This window comes from Nymphalis io, chromosome 21, assembly GCF_905147045.1.
Source record: "Nymphalis io chromosome 21, ilAglIoxx1.1, whole genome shotgun sequence".
NCBI classification, from domain to species: domain Eukaryota; kingdom Metazoa; phylum Arthropoda; class Insecta; order Lepidoptera; family Nymphalidae; genus Nymphalis; species Nymphalis io.
Window position 1 is genome coordinate 1745766 of NC_065908.1, and position 20651 is coordinate 1766416.

A 20651-nucleotide genomic window follows, 5' to 3' on the forward strand; every position below is an offset into this window, starting at 1 on the left:
AAGGAAATTCTCCTCGAATAGGTTATGGACAGCAATGTAACTCTATGAGTATTATTAAACGATACTTTTTGCATCTTAATATCTCAAGCCGTTTTTAAGACAAAATTTCTTTTACAGATAAGAATATACACTCGGACAACAAAGTAATCTATAAAAGTTATCCGTTTTTTTTATTAGATACGGAACCATAGAGATACTAATGATATAAATTTATTTCTCAAATAACCAGCGTAAGCAAATTATCCTGTAACAGTATTTTGCCTTCACATTTGAGTTATACACTTGCCATAAGTAAAAATACTTTGTAATTTTTTTTTTAAATAAACACCAACTTGTCCAACTGCTGAGCTACAGCCTCCTCTCCATTTTAGGAGAAGGTTTGGAGCTTATTAGATCACGCTGCTCTTATGCAGATTGGTAGATACATATGTGGAAAAACTTTAATTAAATTAGACCCAAGCAAGTTCCCTCGCGATGTTTCAAGCGCTTCAAATGTAGCAGTGCTTCAAGCGTAGAAGTATAAGTTAGAGTAAAATTATATTAAATTTGCCTGGCCTAGAGGCCCAGCCACTTTTTTCTTTAATTTAAAGGTATCTTTAGATATTCTAAATTGTTTCAGATATCGAGGAACGTTCACACGAGAAATATTAATATAAAGCAGAATTGCTAACCTCTTTCATTTCATTTAGGCCTAAAGGAAAGGTCAATAAAATTACCCGACAGATTTTATTTTGTGTGTATTTTTTCAGTGACTAATTTCCGCAAAAATAATAAAGAAAATGATAATTAGTCTCCAATTTGATGGTAACAAATTTGACATTTATTTTAATAAAATATTAAATCAAGGCCCCGGCGAGATTCGAACTCACGATCTCCTGTTTACTAGACAGGCGCTTTAACCAACTAAGCCACGGCGCCGATGTTTATATAGTTTAAATTATTTTACTACAAGTGCATTTCAAAACTATCAGTATAGTCTATAAGAAACGAGCCCGAAATCGGTTTAAAAAATACTTGTTATAAAAACATTAAGAAGCCGTCCCAAGGATTTGATAGAGAATTGTTAACATTTACATAACGAGGAGTGAGAATGCGTGAGCTAGTGGAACTACAGACACAAGAGACATAACATCTTAATTTCCAACGTAGGTGGCACATTACCGATCTAAGGAATGGCTTATGTAACTAACAGCGCCAATGTCTATGGACAGTGGTGACCACTTAGTGGCCTAACTAAGGTGGCCTACCCGTTTAAAAAAAAACTTATTTTATAATTAATCTTCTCCGAAAAGCCAATACAGCTCTCCAAAAAACCCTATCAGTTAATTTGGTGTCTTAATTCCGAAAAAAAAATAGCCTATGAATAGCTCACTGCTGAGCTCCTCACCTTTTTGAGGAGATTTGTGGATAAACGTTAAAGATTTTCACCCGCCATGCAATATTAAGATACTTTCCTTCACTGTCTTCTAAGACTTCCTTTGACTTTATAGCCAATAAAATCACTTGTAGTATAATAATTTAAAAGGAATAGACATCGGCGCCGTGGCTTAGTTGGTTAAAGCGCCTGTCTAGTAAACAGGAGATCGTGAGTTCGAATCTCGCCGGGGCCTTCATAAAATATTTTATCAATTTGATATACATATATTTTATCATTCAACTGTGGCCAGCTTCTTCTCATCTGCAATTTAGAATAACTGGTTTTCTATTAAAAATACGCCTTACTTTGGTTCTGTTCGCCTTGTTCTGCCGACGGTACTTACTTCCCACTAAATGGCTTACGATAAAAATACGAGTATATTTATCAATCTGTAATGCAGTTTTGCAGCCAATAATCCCTTAACGTTAAGGGATTATTGGACTTTTGACTATTCTATATTTATTGGGTTCGGAACCGAACCGATATGATATTAACATATGACGTTGTGTCAAATCAAACTTAATTGTTAGCTGTTACGCCAGTAATCGATAATTCAATTAAAGAATAGGAAAACGGCAAATAAAATAAACAGCAAAGATCACGCTTCGATTCGATTGCGATAAAGTGATAATTTGTTAGTAGAATTGGTACCCTGATATGTACAAACAATACGAACACTCTCACAGTTATATGACTTAAATATACTGACATATGTACACACGATTATATTTATCCTTTTTGGTACTAAATAGACCAAGGTATAGCATCAAAGTACATGATCATATAAATTAATCAGTGGACAGAGCTACATACATACAACAACGCTATTTGCTACATATAAGATACAAAAAAGGGCTTGTTAAGATCTACAGTAACAGTAACAGCCTGTAAATGTCCCACTGCTGGGCTAAGGCCTCCTCTCCCTTTTTTGAGGAGAAGGTTTGGAGCTTATTCCACCACGCTGCTCCAGTGCGGGTTGGTAGAATACACATGTGGCAGAATTTCGATGAAATTAGACACATGCAGGTTTCCTCACGATGTTTTCCTTCACCGAAAAGCACGAGATGAATTATAAACAGAAATTAAGCACATGTAAATCCATCGGTGCTTGCCCGGGTTTGAACCCACGTTCATCGGTTAAGATTCACGCGTTCTTACCACTGGGCCATCTCGACTTGTTAAGATCTATTTCAATAAATTCCTTAACCCTTTGATTTGAAATGAAGTATTTAAAACTAAGATTTAAAATTCGGTATCTCCGAATGTTATGTAATGTAATAAGTAATATTATATACTATGTGGATATTTGATCAATTTTTTTTACATATACATGTTTTCATACAAATTAGTTGATGGTAAGCTCGACTACATTTTGTGGCTAGAAGAATTGCATCAATTATTTCCTCGAAATGCAATCTAGACTACTATCGTTAGAAATACGTCTTCCACTTTTTAATATAGGCCTATAGGTGCACTAAGACTCGGTTCTCCGCCTTCCACATCCAGTTGGGTCGCGCCAACTTCTTCAGATCATATCAAGGCTTTAAAATTCAGTAATAATTAGATTCAGTAGAAATTAGATTAATGAAAACAAGCTACATAGAAATCTAAATTAGGTTTTGAGTCACTGTCTATATAGTATCTTAGTTTTATTTTAATGAAATTGTTTTTTTTTTTGTTGAACATTTCTTAATAGTTTATATAATGAATTAAGTCACACGTACGACATTTAAGGTCTCATTATATGTATCACATGACCCGACGACAGACAAGCGATTCTTTCAAACTTAAAAAGAATTATGTATGTAAATATAATATCATGTTAGTTGAAATGTACGTGTGTGCGTATTAGTAATTAAATAGGTAAGTAGTGACGCAGGTAGCGTTACTGATTTACTTCATGCAAATTTAAGCAAATTATGAACGTCATATTGACTTAATTTTTTTTTTTTTTAATCTAATAAAAGCGTAACAGCCCATGTTCGTCATGATATGTTTTGTTAAATGCATTCTTTTTGTAAGACGAATCTGAATTACGTTTAATATGAAGCGATAAAATACAAATATTTTATTTAATAAACGATAAAGTGTTTATTCACGTTTGCAATTTGGTTATTAGTGTGGATGATTACTGGTGGTAAAGCTTTGTGCAAGCTCGTCTGGGTAGGTACCACCCAGTTATCAGATATTCTACCACGAAACAGCAGTACTTGGTATTGTTGTGTTCCGGTTTGAAGGGTGAGTGAGTCAGTATAATTACAGGCACAAGGGACATAACATCTTAGTTCCCAAGGTGGCTCATTGGTGATGTAAGCGATGGTTAACATTTCTTATAATGCCAATGTCTACGGGCGTTGGTGACCACTTACCATCAGGTGGCCCATATGCTCGTCCGCCTTCGTATTCTTTATAAAAAGAAAAACCTGTGTAAGGATGTATCTAACCTTAACCTTTTTTTTCGAGGAGGAAAGGCATTTACGCCTGCCGCCCGGACACGACCGGGACGGGTATGACTCACGGGGCAGAAGGGCACCGTCCTACCCATTAAAACCTCCTCGTTTCCGTCTCACCGCACGGTGGCGGGGTTACGGGAACGCGTTAGCTCACCACCGCGACCCCGCCTGCTGCCGTCGCTTTGGGTGAGCGACCCACCTGTTGTTTTTTATTGAGGTTTTCCCCTCTTGGCCCGGCCGGTAAATTCAAGGCCCTCGGTCCCACCCCAGGCTGGCAACTGGATGGGGAAACGAGTTTGAGAAGGCGGTGACCGAAGTCTATCCACCCAGCATCGACACCGAAACTGGGCGTACCCGCCTCTCCTCCCTCCTCTACTCCTTCCTCCTGTCTCCGGCAGCCCGAAAGGACCCCGGAGACCAACTCCTCCTCTCCTCTCTCTCTCCAGCGGCCCAAAAGGGCCCCGGAGTCCTCCTATTTGCCACGAAGCCACTCGCTGGTCCACTCTGCGCAACAGAGAAGTACCAGGAGCGGCCCGCGACACTTCCGCCGCTACAGTCTCAGCCGCGATCGACAAGCATTCCGGAAAAAACATCGGATTGCTGGTCGACCCCGTTGCCCAGGGTGCACCACGTGGAGGTGACTGACATGCACCCCATCTAACCTTAACCTATTCCAATCGAAGAAAAAGCAAATATAAACAAAGCTTAGATTTTCATATTCTATGCGATTATTATGTCTTTATTTATAATACAACACTATTCCACTTAACTAATTTATTTTTCGCCATGGTTTGATGTTAGGTATAAAATCGTCCTTCCTTGGAGTTTAAACTTGCTTAATACCATATTTTATGAAAATCGGTTTCGTGGTTTACCCGTGAAAGTGCAACATTCAGACAGTGTTACTTGCGCATTTAAATAATAAGTATATTTTTTTTTATTATTCACATATTCACACACTTCTCTGCCTCATAAAACACATTCAGCCGTTAGGACTCTGCCTGATTTCTTTACAGACTAATCTGACCAGTCTATTCACTCATTGGATTATTAAAATAATAATGTCTTCCGGACCGATTTCGGCCACGGCGGCCAATCTCAAGAGAGATTAGCAAACTGTGCAGGAGATATTATAGTGCACAAGTATGTGCGCAAACACAGATGTATTCTATTCCCTAACTCTCATAATCCGATGGGACTGCAATCCGACGCGAACGGAAAGAGTTCAGGCGCAGGACCAACGGCTTTAGATGCTTTCCGAGGCACGGGAGTGTACACACTTCCAACTTCCAGACTATGGACTGCTACTGAGAATTTTCCTACAGAACATCCCAATAACTTTTTATTAGTCCTACCTAGGATTTGAACCCAGACCCTTCGGGTCTGCGGCCTTACATCTAGCCTCTAGACCAACGAGTCATATTAGAATAAGGAAATATATATCGATGAACGAGTATGTGTGCAAGCACAGGTATGTGGATACTTAGTACTTGATTCCTGTGCAATATCAATTCTTCAGGACAGATGACTATTCTTATTAGCCATAGTAGCCGGAATAAGACAACTCCGGTGAACATTTTAATAATACATAAAGAGACTCACGAAAAATTTAAATAGCCGTGACATTTCAGATTACCTGCATCGCAATAAATATTTACACGTGTTTTAAAAAAGTATAGTAAATTTACCGACGTCACTTCTGCCTTTTAAAAAGCTATTAAAAAAAAAGTTAACTTTACGACTATAAACCTTTTGATTATATTCATGGAAATATCTTGAACGTAATGCGTTTTTATTGCTAATCATCTATTATTACCTGTGGCGGGGGCACGTGTCCTATTATCACGAGTCCGTGGAAACTGGTTCCGTGACGCATGCATGGTTCAAACGTAATAGTTACGCTTGGAACGTGAAGCGATGCGTGTTCAGCAACGTTAATATTACGTGATTTGTTGATAATCACTGTTTACGTGTGTATGACCTTGTGGGCTTGAAAGAGCCGACATAACCCATTGGTTAGAATACATGTATCTTGATTTGAAGTCGCAAGTTCAACGTCGAGCACCAGTGAGTTTTATCAAATGTCTAAATAGTTAATCTTCTGCTCAACACCATGAGGATTCCGTAGTTTTATTGTATCGAGCACATTGTGGTGATTGAAATGCCAATAACATTGTTTTTAAGAATAGAAGAGGCATTACTTAAGATAAAATTATCTTAACAATTTTCTATCGAATGTATCAATTCCTTGTGGCGTAATATATATAAAAAAAAATATAAGTTTTTGCGTGAAGTTTCGGTGCTTCGGACATGCAATTACGGTGACAAAGACTATTTGTCTATCTTGTTTTAGTTGATTTTTTTAGCATATAAATTAACTAATGTTATTGTTTATTTTTATTTATTATTTCAAATTATAATGTCAGATAGTTGTAATGTATTCTTTTTAAAAAAAACATTTTGCACTTCTGGAGTGTAAGCCTTGAATCTTCTTCTTCTGCCTAGCGTTTTCCCGGCCTAGTAACGCCAGGGTCCACTTTCCTGCATCTATTACTCCACTTTGCCCGATCTAAGGCATCCTTCTTAGTGTGATCGTGCTCTCTCATGTCGTCTCTCACGACATCGAGTCAGCGCTTCTTAGGCCTGCCGGGGCATCTAGGGCATCTGTAAGGCTTGAATATATTTAATAAAATGTCGTTATTACTTGTAAAGCAATTTTTTGTTGACAAATGCGTTACTTATTTTGCGTGGAATATATGATTTGTATATTTACATAAAAACTGTATATCCATACACAAATATATTAGCGTCATCGTCATGAAATAATTACCATGAAAACATTGTATGTACTTTATTGTAACTTATCACAGCTGATCCCTCACCTGTGGTAAGGTCAACACTATCACCCACGTGTGTCGTGGTAGCCGCTTGTTTTGTAAACTACATCATATTTCTGCAACGCATGTTCCCACGTCCAAGCAAAGCTATTTTAAAACCATCACCATTGTTTGAGATACGAGTATTGTGTTTATAAAATATGAGTTGTTTTTCGATTCTACTTTAAACAATAAATGTAGAAGGATTATTTTTAATGATTTCTTTGCATATATTGCATCGAATATCAAACTGTTTTTATAGTATATACATGAAGTTCGCATACTGGACGCGGTAGCAATTCTCAAGGTACGGCTGCATATGAGATATTATAGAAGACAAGTGTGCGCAAACACAGTTGCACTCTCTTCTCCTTCACTCTAATAAATAGTCGGATGGAAAAGCGAATTTCTTAACGGAAAATTCAACAGGTTTGAATATTGGCCTGATCTGGGCCTAGAATTCAGGACAGGATGAGGAGCAGGCAGTTTCCAGTACTATTAAGAAAAACAGAAGCATCTTCTTCTTTTTCCTGCCCTTATTCTTCCACTTCTCTTTGTCACTCGAAATCTCAGCACTTACCCCTTTCTTAGGCAATCCATCCACATTTTCTTCGGCTTTCCCCATCCCCTATATCAATCGACATCCCTCCTCATCACATGCCCCTACCACGCTAATACTCTTCAACTTTTTACCTATTGGTGCTACTTTCAGATTTCCTCTAATGTACACGTTTCTTATCTTGTCCATTCTAGCTACACCGCACATCTTAACATTCGCATCACTGCCACATGTTTTCTTTCGTCATAAACAGAAGAACCTTTATTTACCAATATTAATACCAGGAAAGTAAAGTTATATTACTTATAAAATCATGAATAATTATATACTATGAGAAGTAAGTATATAATATGGTAATCAGATTTATTTTTACACTTGACTTCATAGAATCGAATATAATATTAAGTGAGTCAGAATCACTTCAAACCGTTATAAATAAACCATCAATTTAAAGGAACGAGACGAGAACATGTTTAGTTTTCTTAAAACTATATGTATATGTGCATAAAGTATTTCTTATTAAAAAAAATTCATCCCCTAAAGAAGAAAAAGTATTTATGGAAGTTCGTCATTTGTTAAGTTTGTAATATTATAAAAATTGTGTTAGTTAGATTTGTTTTGACGAAAACGATAACCAATTTTCTTATCGTTTTTTTTTTGTTAGGCAAATATTGACAAGCTTTAAGTGTTGGAAATAAGAATAGAAAAAAAGTTCATTAAAGTTAGTATTGTGTTTTTCTCAAAATGATTGGTGTTAGAATATTAATTTCTAAAACTTCTTGATCTTAGGCTATTATTATTAGTATTCGATCACCGTACCTCGTATCGTGTGTTTTTTTCTTCGATGCGAAAAACTTACGAGAACTTCTAATTAATTGTCATTGTTTAAGATACACAAAACTACCGATATATACCGTAACAGCCTGTGAATTTCCCACTGCTGGGCTAAAGGCCTCCTCTCCTCTTTTGAGGAGAAGGTTTGGAGCTTATTCCACCATGCTGCTCCAATGCGAGTTGGTGGAATACACGTGTGGTAAAATTTCAGTGAAATTAGACACGTGCAGGTTTCCTCACGATGTTTTCCTTCACTGTAAAGCACGAGATGGATTATAATCACAAATTAAGCACATGAAAATTCAGTGGTGCTTGACCGGGCTTGAACCCACGATCATCGGTTAAGATTCACGCGTTCTTACCACTGGGCCATCTCGGCTCCGGTATATGAGTATAGATATATATATATATGATATATACAGATTATACAAAGAATACATGTTATAAATTAATTTATTATTTGCTGTTAGATGATTGTTGTACTGTTAATGTGAACGAACAGTAATAATTTTTTACACGAAACCTTGACTTATTTTGCGATTTTTTAAGAGGAATAAGTATTTAATAATATATTATCAATGCCCAATCTGTATTGAATAATCGTGTCAATTGCGTTATATTGATAAATTTGATAAATAAAACATGAATTTCGACACAATCTGTATTGGAAATCTTAAGATCTAATCAAAGTTATGAATAAATTAAAAATAAATTGCTGAAACGTGTCTATTTCACGGGCCAGGCAAGCGTAAATACCTTATATGATTAAAGTCAGCCCTTTGAAATAATATTGTTAATTTAATAAGGCGTAAGTAAGTCTTTCAAAGGTATAAATAATGTTAATTTTTGCTATTAGTAAAAATCCGAAAAAATCCGATTCGTTAAAGATCCAATAAAATAGATTACGAATCCAATGACCCATTTCAAGTGATGGCTCATTAGATTCGTAGTGTGGAAAAATTAACGATAATTACGCGCAAATTACTTGAAATCGATCGTCGCAAATAAAAATATTTTATTAAAATTGAAAAAATATGGTATTATCTAGACACTTGAGGAAAATTTATTCCGTAAAAAATACATATTCGTCTGTTTTTTATGAAATGATTCCGTTGTCCATGAACAAATTTTTGAATGAGTTCTTGTTTACATTTAAAATTGGATAGTTGGTTAACAAAAACACCCTGAAATAATTTGACTTAGTAGAGACCTTTTGACAAGTATACTAAATGAGATTGTTAACTTGAGATAATTTTAAATATCTAATAATTGTTACTAATTTTAGCATCAAAAAAATTAAAACAAAATTCAACATTATGAATCACACTGTTTTAACACGTGAAAACGTAACAACAACCCCACTTTTGTATTTATATTTGGTATGATGAAAACTTACGTAGAACCAAAGGAAATGTTTCTTATACTTTATAGAAACATGAGCTTGAGTCCAGCTTAAAATAGAACCATCAGACAATGATATATTACGTCGACGATCACAACACATTGCAAATTTACGAATTAACGTAATTTCGAAGTACATACAGTTCACCAGAAACCGTGGGTGTAATGTAATTATTTGTTTACGTAACGAGGAAAGTCGGTCAATGAATTCGGGTCATTCCTATTTTTTATTATCACTGTTAAATTAGTAGTTGAAATTTTAATACTTAAAACACAAGTAGATTAGACGCAAAGGGTAATGTTGCATAATAAAATTTAATTGATACAGTATAATAATTAAAACAACAGTCTAAATATTGTGCTAAGGCATTTTCTCCTTTCAGTGGTGAAGGTTTGGAACTACTACAACAGTCTGCTCCAATATGGGTTGATGGTAACACGTGACTGACACGTGAGATTATCATCCGCGCACGAGATTAATTATAACCATAAATTAAAGATATGAAATTTAAGTGGTGCTTGGACGCGGCCTTGACCTCATAGGTTGTCAATTAAAACTTGAAGGACATCATGATTCAAGCTCGCGATATTTCTTTAAGATGTCACATCGAATATGCACATTGTTTTTTTTATACATATATTTCCGTGCGGGCAAACTACTCCACCTGATGATAAGTGGTAGTAGAGTCCAAATGCGACGACGATAAGTATAAGTCGATTGTTATATTTTTATATTGTTCATAATCTTTCATATTTATTCTATATTGTGTCATATATCACGATCAATTGGAGTGAATGCTTCTTTATCCAGAAATAACATAAGCCATAAATTATTTCAGTTATAATTATATTTCAGTCTGTAAACAGTATGTTACGCGGGCGAAGCCATGGGTATACTTATGCAGAAAGTAATTTTCAAATTGTAAATCTGTTTATCACTACGTGCTCGATGCACCACAATGTCGCCGGTATTTTGTAACTTCTATACTAGGTCCCCTAATTGTTTAAGGCGTTGGCCTTATGTGCTATTCATATTTAATTGAATTTTTTTAATATTATATATACAATTTCTAGCACCCATGATTGATAAGATAAAACAAAACCGTTTTTCTTGATAAGCTCATGTATTAATGTGACATAATTAATGTATGGCCAAAAAAATATTGTGTATGGAATGTTATGTGTGTAAAATGAAAAGTAAACGAGGGCAAGCAATATATTAAATATAATGATGAAAATATTTACTCACTTTAAAACAATTTTATCGCACGTATTACATAAGCAATAACACTACACCTGTTATAGTGCAATGTTATTGCATTTTAAGTTTAAGTACTATTAAGTATTATAACGCTAATTAGGAATTAGTGTTAAGTTATTAACGTGTTTCACGGTCACCTTCAAATTTCGTGATCGCAGCCACGTTTACAAAAATAATTACATTTTAAATAAACGTTAAAAATACGTGTATATAACATCAACAACAATTTCATTGCAACAATTGCCTCTACAAACTGACAGAGAGCTCGTTCATTTCTTGCCCAGAGAATCACAATACCGATCGTATTGTGATTCAAATAGAAAATACTGCTCGCAATTAGCATTCTTAAAATTAAAAAAGTATTTGCTTTATAAAAAAACCTTTTTACTGCAAAAACATGCTTCTCAAAACTATATATATTTTGAATTTTAGTATTTAAAATAAAAGCCTTCTCCAATCCATCTGATCATTTATCCTACGGTTCGGTCAACTCTGCTACTGTACGAATTTATTTGTAGGAACTGACAATTTTTTAACGCTGGAAAAACGCATTACGCGTTTCCCCCACGGGAACAGTGGGGAGTATGTGGGGTCACCGGTGTCCAAGGCGCCGAGTGCCCCGAACATCGGAATACCCACTGAAAAATCAGCGGTACCCTTTCCGTCATAACGAGGAGCGCCACGGGATCGCTTGCGCATGCTATTGTGACGCTCTGAAAGTTTAGAAACTGATCCCATTGACCCTTACATATTTGAGGAGCATTGTATGTTTTTATTATGATCAGTGCTATTTCAATTTGCTACTAAATGCTTCATAATTTTATTTATCGCATAAAAAATAACTTCCTGATACAAACAAAATTTTATACAAAAATTAGAATGGTATAATTGTATTTCCACTTATAAATAATAATGTCGACAGCGGTTATTCTCATTACTATGAAGAGGCAGAGAAGTAATCAATAATTTACCGTCAAGATAAATATTGTCTTCGCAAACATTATTTATTTATAAATATTAATATCTAGGTACATATGCGAGAGTAAATCTCGCTCGCGACTCGCGCGTGCCTCTTGTTAATCTGAAAATGTATTGTCCTGTCTTATTAAATAGATAATAACTACTTGTGTTATTCATCTTAAATTTTTTCTACCAATTTTTATCGTCTTCGTAGAAATAAAAAAAACAACTTTCATATTTTTTTTTTAAATATTCTTTATTACAAAATATTTTTGCATCTGTAACGGCAAAACAATATCACAGATTAACAAAACTAAAAGCTAAGCCGTAAATAAATACATATTTTCAATAATAATCATTAACTTTTTACAAAAACATCATTATCAATGATAAACCTGGAAAAGTATCATTGTAAACATGTTTACTAAAACAGTAACGTAATAATTAATTTAAATATGAAAATAGATTGCTTATAAAACTGTTGTTCCCTTTGGCTACATACATCTTACAATAAAAAAAATGTTACCATTGTTTTAATATGAAAAATTGAGAATAAAGGTACTCATCCAACTAAATTACGATTTTATTGTACTAAAATTAACTAATATAAAACTTAGTTACTAAACTTAAATATACAAATAATTTGATTAAATTGTACATCAAGATTTACAAACATATAATCATAATACATAATCATTTATCATTTAGGCAAACTTGCAGAAAAATATATTTAGAAGTATCTTTATAATCAACAAATAATATTTTTTGTTTTCAATAAATTTCCGATTATCACTTAATTGAAACAAATAAGAAAATAATGAATCATATGTATTACGAATGTATAATATTTTGTAGTGTTATCGTTTCGGAAAACACAACAGATAAGTCAAGAATATAAGGATAAATATGTACCTAATTTGAAACATATATTGATAACATATACCTACAATATTATAAATACTTATAAATAACCGATAGCAGATCCTCAAAATATTTAACCGAGATACATTATAATACGCTCTTTGGTTATTTCATTCCCTTCAAATCTAAGACAACTTCTATTTAGAACAAAAACATTTTACTAACGAATATGCGTTCCTCTAAACTTAGACTGTTATAAGTGCAGCGACCTATTACATCATTCCTATCTTCTAAACCAACAGATCAATAACTTGATTACATATCACTATGTTTACAACACAAACATTAAAATACCGACACGACGTGCAGATTCAGCAATCATAATTATTGTTTTGAATCCGCTGAAATCTTCGCAGAAATACTCCGACGTGTCAAATGGAATTTTTATTCCAACAGCCATTTATTATATCACACACAGATCACCAATATTCATTCATCATTTTCTGGTAGCACCGGTAACCTCACTTGCCGTCTTTGCCGCCTTTTCCTATGCACCAGCATAGTTTTTTTGTATACTACATTCGTGTATTCCGTATCTTCAGGGAGAGGCGGTAAATTCTGCTTAGGTCTCCTCGGTAGCACGCATTCCATTGTAAAATTGTCTTTATGTTTCAACATGTCGACATCGGGGTATGATAGCATCGTGTGTGGAGAAAGCTTTACTAGCATCGTAACACAAGCGCTCGAGTTGGCGATAGGTAGCGTACTGAGCACCGGCGGGAGTGTCGGTCGCATGTGCTGTAAATGTTACTATTAAATTATATATAGTTTTAAATATAACAATGTTCTATTGTTAATACGTATATCATAGTATACAGGGAACGGCGCCAAATGCGTTTCCCATCCCGAAGGCTACACATAATTTTCTCTATATTATTATGCGGTTTCGTAATCTGTTGTGTGAATCTGACAAGTGATCGAGAGGTTTTTATCTTAAAATGATTTTCTTCTTGAATGATTACATGCATATGTAAGATTTATAAGTACTTTTCTCATGCACACTTCACGTTTATGTTCACGTCTTATATATATCAATATAGAGTATTATAACATAGAATTCTAATCTTTTTATATCATAGATATAAAAAATGATGTCTGTTTATCGTGATCAATAGACTTCGACACCGTTTGACCGATCACCGTGAAAGTTGGCACATATATGTATACTAGTTTTTGCCCACAGCTTCGCCCGAGCATTAAAATAGGGTGGGGTTCAGATAGTTTTGTAACATTATTTAGGATGTACATAGACAAAGGTTTAATACTATCAACTTTATTGTAACTCGAAACTACATGGGGCTGTAGTGCGTCAATTTCTAAACCATTTAACAGATCACAATGCAAATTTTTATATATATAAACAAGCTGGACAACGTCTGCTGGCGAACAAGAGCTTATGTACCTATAAATATTTTAAATAATTCTAGAAAAAATGTTGGTTGTAATTCTGTCGAAATTCTTGAACCGAGAATTCGACATAACCCCGTTGAGCTTGTTTTTAAAAAAATACCTTAGGTACCCAAAATTAAAGTTTGTTTTACATTCCCGCTTTGATAAAAGTTAATAAGTTACCACTAACTAATATTAATATTATAAATAAAAGGTTCATTTTTCTTATTAATCATATACCTGCGTACAATTAAGAATAAATAAATAAAAATACATATATCGCAAAAATATACAGTCATAGTATTATTTTATATGAAATAATATAAATGATAAAATTTAATAAGAAATTAGAGGAAGTAAATTTTAATGCGAAATATATATATATAATATATATAAAATGACGAGGGAAAGGCTCCTCGAATATTATATAGATTAGTATAGAAGCGTTTATTATTGATCTAAGCTTATCGCCATATTTTGGTCAAGCTCTATGCTAAATTACCTAAAAATCCTTCCGAGAAAACAGCTCAATTGCTTTATCATTTTTAATTCTTCTTCGTAAATGTCATAATAAAATATAATATGTTCCTAAAGTCAACGTCATACAAGTTACATCATCACTCGTAACGCCAAGCGATGTTGCTGAAATATGGAGCACAGAGGTAGCGTAGACCGACGTCATAGCTCTTTGAAGCCGTCCGTGATGTATCTGAATTATAATTATCACTAGCTATATTTCCTCTTTTTATGTTACCCTTACCTATAGACTATAGTCGTTTTTTATTTAAACTTTCTAATGTCCACAGACTTGTTGTCTATGGCTTGGATGTATCTTTCTATTATTTATGTTTGAATTTAGCAATTTTATGTACCTACATGTCTAATATATTAAATATTTTGATAAAAATACATTTAAAATGTTTTATTTGCATTAATTGACTAACTGGCGTATATCTGTTGCAACGCTTGCACATTTTAAATTTTATTTTAAATTTATTTTTCGTGTTTTATTATTTCAAAGCTTGTGGTTTTTTAACTTCATATATGTATTTAATTCTTCATCATTCAATCAGTGTATAATTCCAAATTATTCGATTGTCTGGAAATAGTTGAATAACATGATTTTTCACTTATATATTCATACCTAGTTCACATACATACCGATTAATTATATATGGACAACAATACGTTTTTAAATGTATCCTAGTGTGAATGACGCTTTAGAAGTTGATAAAACGGAACAAAAGTAACGCCGAAGGGTCGATATTGACAAACGCTCAGTAAAAATTGAGGTAATTTTACTGAGCATTTGTTATTATTAACGTATTGTCGCAAGTTTGCTTTTGTTTCTCGAATGATTCACACAAAATATAGTGTTCAACGTAAATGACTACGATGAAAAGAAACAACAGGAAACAATAAAATATATAATCACGCTACTACAGTGTTAGTTGAGTCAGAACAATTATTTGGCTTAAGATCAGTACCATCCTTGCAATTAAAACTGATTGTTTTGTTTACAGACACATTTGTTTACAATATATCCTTATTTGCCTGTATATTATTACATATTGTTATTTAGAACTTTAAATCAATGGGATATTTACTTACTTTTCATATATTTTGAGGTGTTTTTAAGCAGTTATTTAGTTAATCGATGGTCTTATTCCGAATATCAAATAAACGATGATAAAAAAAATATATTTTTAACCCACACAACGTTTATAAGGTCATTTAATTTATTTCGGAAAAAAATTTCTATGGAAATTATAATAAAATAATAATTATTGAATTTCCATAACTACCGCAGATACCTTTAGAGTTCTTATCTAAATATATTGGCCTTTTTTTGGTTAGATAATACCGCCTTTTTTAACGTGTTGCTCAAAATAAAACACCGCCATTGATAAACAGTGACAATTTCCTTAGTTTTCCACTAGGGGATAAAATTGAGAAAGTGTTCAGAGAAAATTCAATTTAGATTTTTAAATAAAATATATAATAATAAAATCGCACAAACATGATCTCATGACTTACATGATCGGCAAACACACAGTACATAATCTGATTGATTCTAAGTTTGTATTATCATAAACTCAGCCTTCTTATTACTTTTTTATAAATATAAATTATAAATTTGCATTTTCTAGTGTTAAAATAAACTTAGCTTATTTCACACGCAGGTTTCCCGACGTGTTCCTGGCATTATGATGATGTCCTCGTGAACTCGGTCAGTCAAACGGAGACTAGCCAACTGCGCCAAAGATATTGAAATGCCCAATTGTGTGTTCTAATCCCTCATATACCAATGACGGATTTGAGTTCAATCAGGCACAGATTAAAAGGCTTTACAGTAACAGTAACAGTCTGTTGATGTCCCACTGCTGGGCTAAGGCCTCCTCTCCCTTTTGAGGAGAAGGTTTGGAGCTTATTCCACCACGCTGCTCCAATGCGGGTTGGTAGAATACACATGTGGCAGAATTTCAATGAAATTAGACACATGCAGGTTTCCTCACGATGTTTTCCTTCACCGTTAAGCACGAGATGATTTATGAACACAAATTAAGCACATGAAAATTCAGTGGTGCTTGCCCGGGTTTGAACCCACGATCATCGGTTAAGATTCACGCGTTCTTACCACTAGGCCATCTCGGCTTCATGTGGCAAAGGCTTTATGTGTATTATAAATTAAAATACAGTATCATTTCATGCCAAATCTTGCAAAAATGCGAGTTTTTCAGCTGTTTTTTCCTCTTGTTCTTCTTATTTTCAGATCAGTTGCTTTCCCGGTATGTTTTCCGGCTTGGGATACTAATTGTGGATGAAATTATGTTGATGGATGCGATTCAAACAAAAATCAGTTTTCCCTATGTTATGTAATATAATGTTTAATATATGAATCCTTGTTTCCTCCACGTGGGACTCGCCTACGCTGAAGGCGCCGGAATACTCACTAAAAAACATATACACCCTTCTCCAAATCCTAGGGGGTTCTTGGGGTACAGAGACCCCCTAGCCCCGGCGACACTTACGGCGGGAGATAGCGCCGACGTCTTTTCCCTGGCCTTCTTCGGCTAATCGAGTCAGCAGAAGCACTAATATAAATATATCACTTACCGACACTTTTAATAGAACCATTATTACTATGTTTTTTTTGTTTTTGTTTTAGTATCTCCAAAGACGTGTTGTCCGTGCCTTTGGTGTATCTTATTAATGTTATTTTAATGTGTACAACCTACGTTTCGGGATTTAAAAACAACTATCGAGATATGATATTAATTTGCAATAAAATATGGATTGTAGAATCCAGATGACGATTGACTCGGAATGTGTGCCAGTTACCGTCGTTGTCGTTGCCAGTTGTCGTGGAACTCTGAATTCCTTAATTGAAAATACTTATTAGTAAAATATCTTTAAGCGATTAGGTAACTGTTTGGGCTATTAAAATAATAAAAAAATGCAATTTATAGATATTTCAAAATTAAGTGTAGTAAAATACATCTATAACATTTCATTTGATAAGAACAATTAATTTAAATTAGCGAAACTTTGTACTATCAACATTAATTAACACACACTTGACTGTCTAATAAATTAACCGTAATAATAAACACGTGAGTCGTGACTACATACATGATCTTTTGACTCATCTAACCTGAATCTCAGAAATCAAAACGTGTATCTATTGTTTAAATAAATTGTTTTATTTTTAATTTTAAATACCTGATTTTTACATGTTATATTTTTGTTATTTAAAGGTAAACAAACTGACAAATCGGCCACCTGATAGGCTTTTTTTTGGAATACGGCGTTACTTTAAAAAAAAATTACGGCCTCAAAAGCTCTACAGCATACGGTCCAGACCGTAAGCTGTACGTAAGCCGGGCCGGTATTAGCAATGTAAAAGTAGAAAATCGATGGCCATTTTGACATAATTAGGCTTTCCTATTTTTTAGTGTTTTTTTCCACTAACATTGTTATATACCTCTCTACTCTACTTTGATAAAAACAAAAAGATAACACTATATAAAAATTAAATCAACAAAGTGGTTTTCGAGTGATGAGTGCAGATAAATAAATAACACTTCAAAAATAGTGCAATGTACCTAATACGTTATGTCATTGAAGATTGCCTACGATTGACCTTTGTAGAAAATTTTATAGAATAACTGTAGACGAATACTACATACTACTGAGCTACTACATACTATTGAAAAGGAAAAGTCAATTCAGTGTAGAGACTATATCTTAGATACAATATCAATACGAATTATCATTAACATAAATGATTTATCGGATGAAAGCGATAAAATCCATCATCAATTACGACTACGAAATTGATAGAGTTAAGGAACTCTTTTTACCATTTAAAATTTATGGTAATAAGTAACAAAAAAGTAAAAAGCAATAGCAAAATGTGTTAAATACGGTAAAAATGTCAATGTCGCATATCAGTTTCTAAAATTTTACGATCGAGTTAAAATTTTGCACATGATATTTAAAATGTTTATTTTTTATTATTAAAACGATTTATAGTTAAAATATTAGGCTGTATACCAAAATATCTTAACATCATTCCTTTTATTGATTACCATTGTTGATATCGATAATTCTTATCACGATAAAAGGCTTATCAGTGTACGTGTGACGTCTAGTCTGGTGAATGAAGATAATACTAATAACATTGGCGCCAATTCAAGCTAAAAAATTGCTTGTAAATAAAAAAAGTGTATATTATGTAAACTTTTATTTGCATAAAGTATTATTTTTGTAATTCTGGCAAATTTCTGCACATATCAAACTAAAATAGAACACAGAAGAATTGACAATTAAAGACATGACAAAATCATTTTTTGAAAAAAGTTGCCGGTTGCAGATGAAAAAGGATAAAAATAAGATCGCGCACCGTGAGGGGCGTCTAAGGGACGCGCCAGTAATTTTTTTCTGGCTTGAGGCACGCTCTTAAGCGTTATGGAATAGAAAGTGCATCTGTGTTTGCGAACACGCATTTACACTATAATATATCTGTGTGCAGTTGCCTAGTCTTTGTTGAGATTAGTCGCCACGTCTGAAATGGGTCACTAGGACATCATCATAATATTTGAATAAAGCCATGTACAAGGCTATACGGCCTTTATAAATATTAATTGTAGTCGAAACCAGTTTCAAAACAATCCTCGGTACCGAGTGTATCATACGAAATGAAATTCACGAGATTATGATTAATCAAAGCGAAATAATCTAGAACAATCTGGATTTGTAATTTTCAGCTAGTTTTTTTCTGACTCAGATCTTAATTGCTCCCATGATTCTTAATAGGTTACATGCCAAGACATCCCGTCATGATGAGAGGTCATTAGTATAGCGTCTACCAGTAATGGATTTCAATTACTAATATTAAACTAAAAGAAAAAAGAAAAGACAAAACAATTGTCTTTTTTTGTTTTTGCAATCATTATATTCATGTAACTAAATCTTTTATTGTTTTATATACACATTTGAGTGTTTATTTTTATAAATAAGTATATACATTAATACTATTATTATAATAAGTCCTCATGTCTTAATAGCGACTGTAGCGTTAATAAATCAATCATAAACATATATTGACGGGCCGGTTGGCGTGGTTGGTGGATAGTTGCCTTTCACGCCGAAGTGGATTTGATTCCCACTTAGGACATGACCCAAGTCCTGAGTGTAGGTGTAATTATCTATATAAGTATGTATTTACAGAAGAAAAGAAGTATATGTAGTATATCAGTTGTCTGGTTTCCATAGTACAAGCTCTGCTTAGTTTGGGATCAGATGGCCGTGTGTGAATAATGTCCCAGGGTATTATTATTATTATTAAAATATTATTTGTGTATAATATTCTATCAACTCTATGCTTCTCAAGGAGACGCCTTGGTCCAGCAGTAGGACACTTATATTATAGGATTATAGGATATTGCAATATGTGTAATTGATGCTTTATGCTTTAATTTTGTCATATTCCACTACTTAAAAACTTAACTTTCGGCGTGAAAGGCAAGCATCCACCAACCACGCCAACCGGCTCGTCACAAATAGTTTGACTGACTACAAAATGAGATACCTGACGGTAAGTGATCACTTTTCACAATCAGCCATTAAATAGCCAATGATACTTGAAGAAATATTAACCACCATTAGTCACCACCCCCCATAGACATTGGTGTTGTAAAAATTGTTAACCACCAATGCGCCAGCAACCTTGGGAATTAATATTATTTCCCTTGTACCTGTAGTTACACTGGTTCACTCTCCCTTCATTCTGTAACATAACGAAATATGTGATAAGCGCGTGGTACCTACCCAGAATGGCTTGCAGTCTTACTGCCAAGTAAAACATATTCTAATATTCAATAGAACATATTCGTACTTTATATATAGACATATTCTACCGAATTTAACCTAGAGGCTAGAAAAAGGGCATTCGGCAATTCAGAATCCTTTATTCAATATAGAAGGTACAATTATAGATTGTCAAATTAAAAACTATGACAAATTTTCGAAATTTACTTTCTTTAAATGAATATTTAATTCAATACGTTAATCAAAT

The 20651-nt window shown here is 33.8% G+C and overlaps 2 non-coding genes across 2 annotated transcripts; one reads left to right on the top strand and one right to left on the bottom strand.

The window, feature by feature from the left end:
* Positions 1-844: 844 nt before the first annotated feature.
* Trnat-agu (transfer RNA threonine (anticodon AGU)) lies at positions 845-918 on the bottom strand. The gene has a single exon. It is a non-coding gene; the product is annotated as a tRNA-Thr (tRNA).
* A 618-nt stretch (positions 919-1536) lies between these two features.
* On the top strand, positions 1537-1610 carry Trnat-agu (transfer RNA threonine (anticodon AGU)). Its single transcript has one exon. It is a non-coding gene; the product is annotated as a tRNA-Thr (tRNA).
* Positions 1611-20651: the final 19041 nt, after the last annotated feature.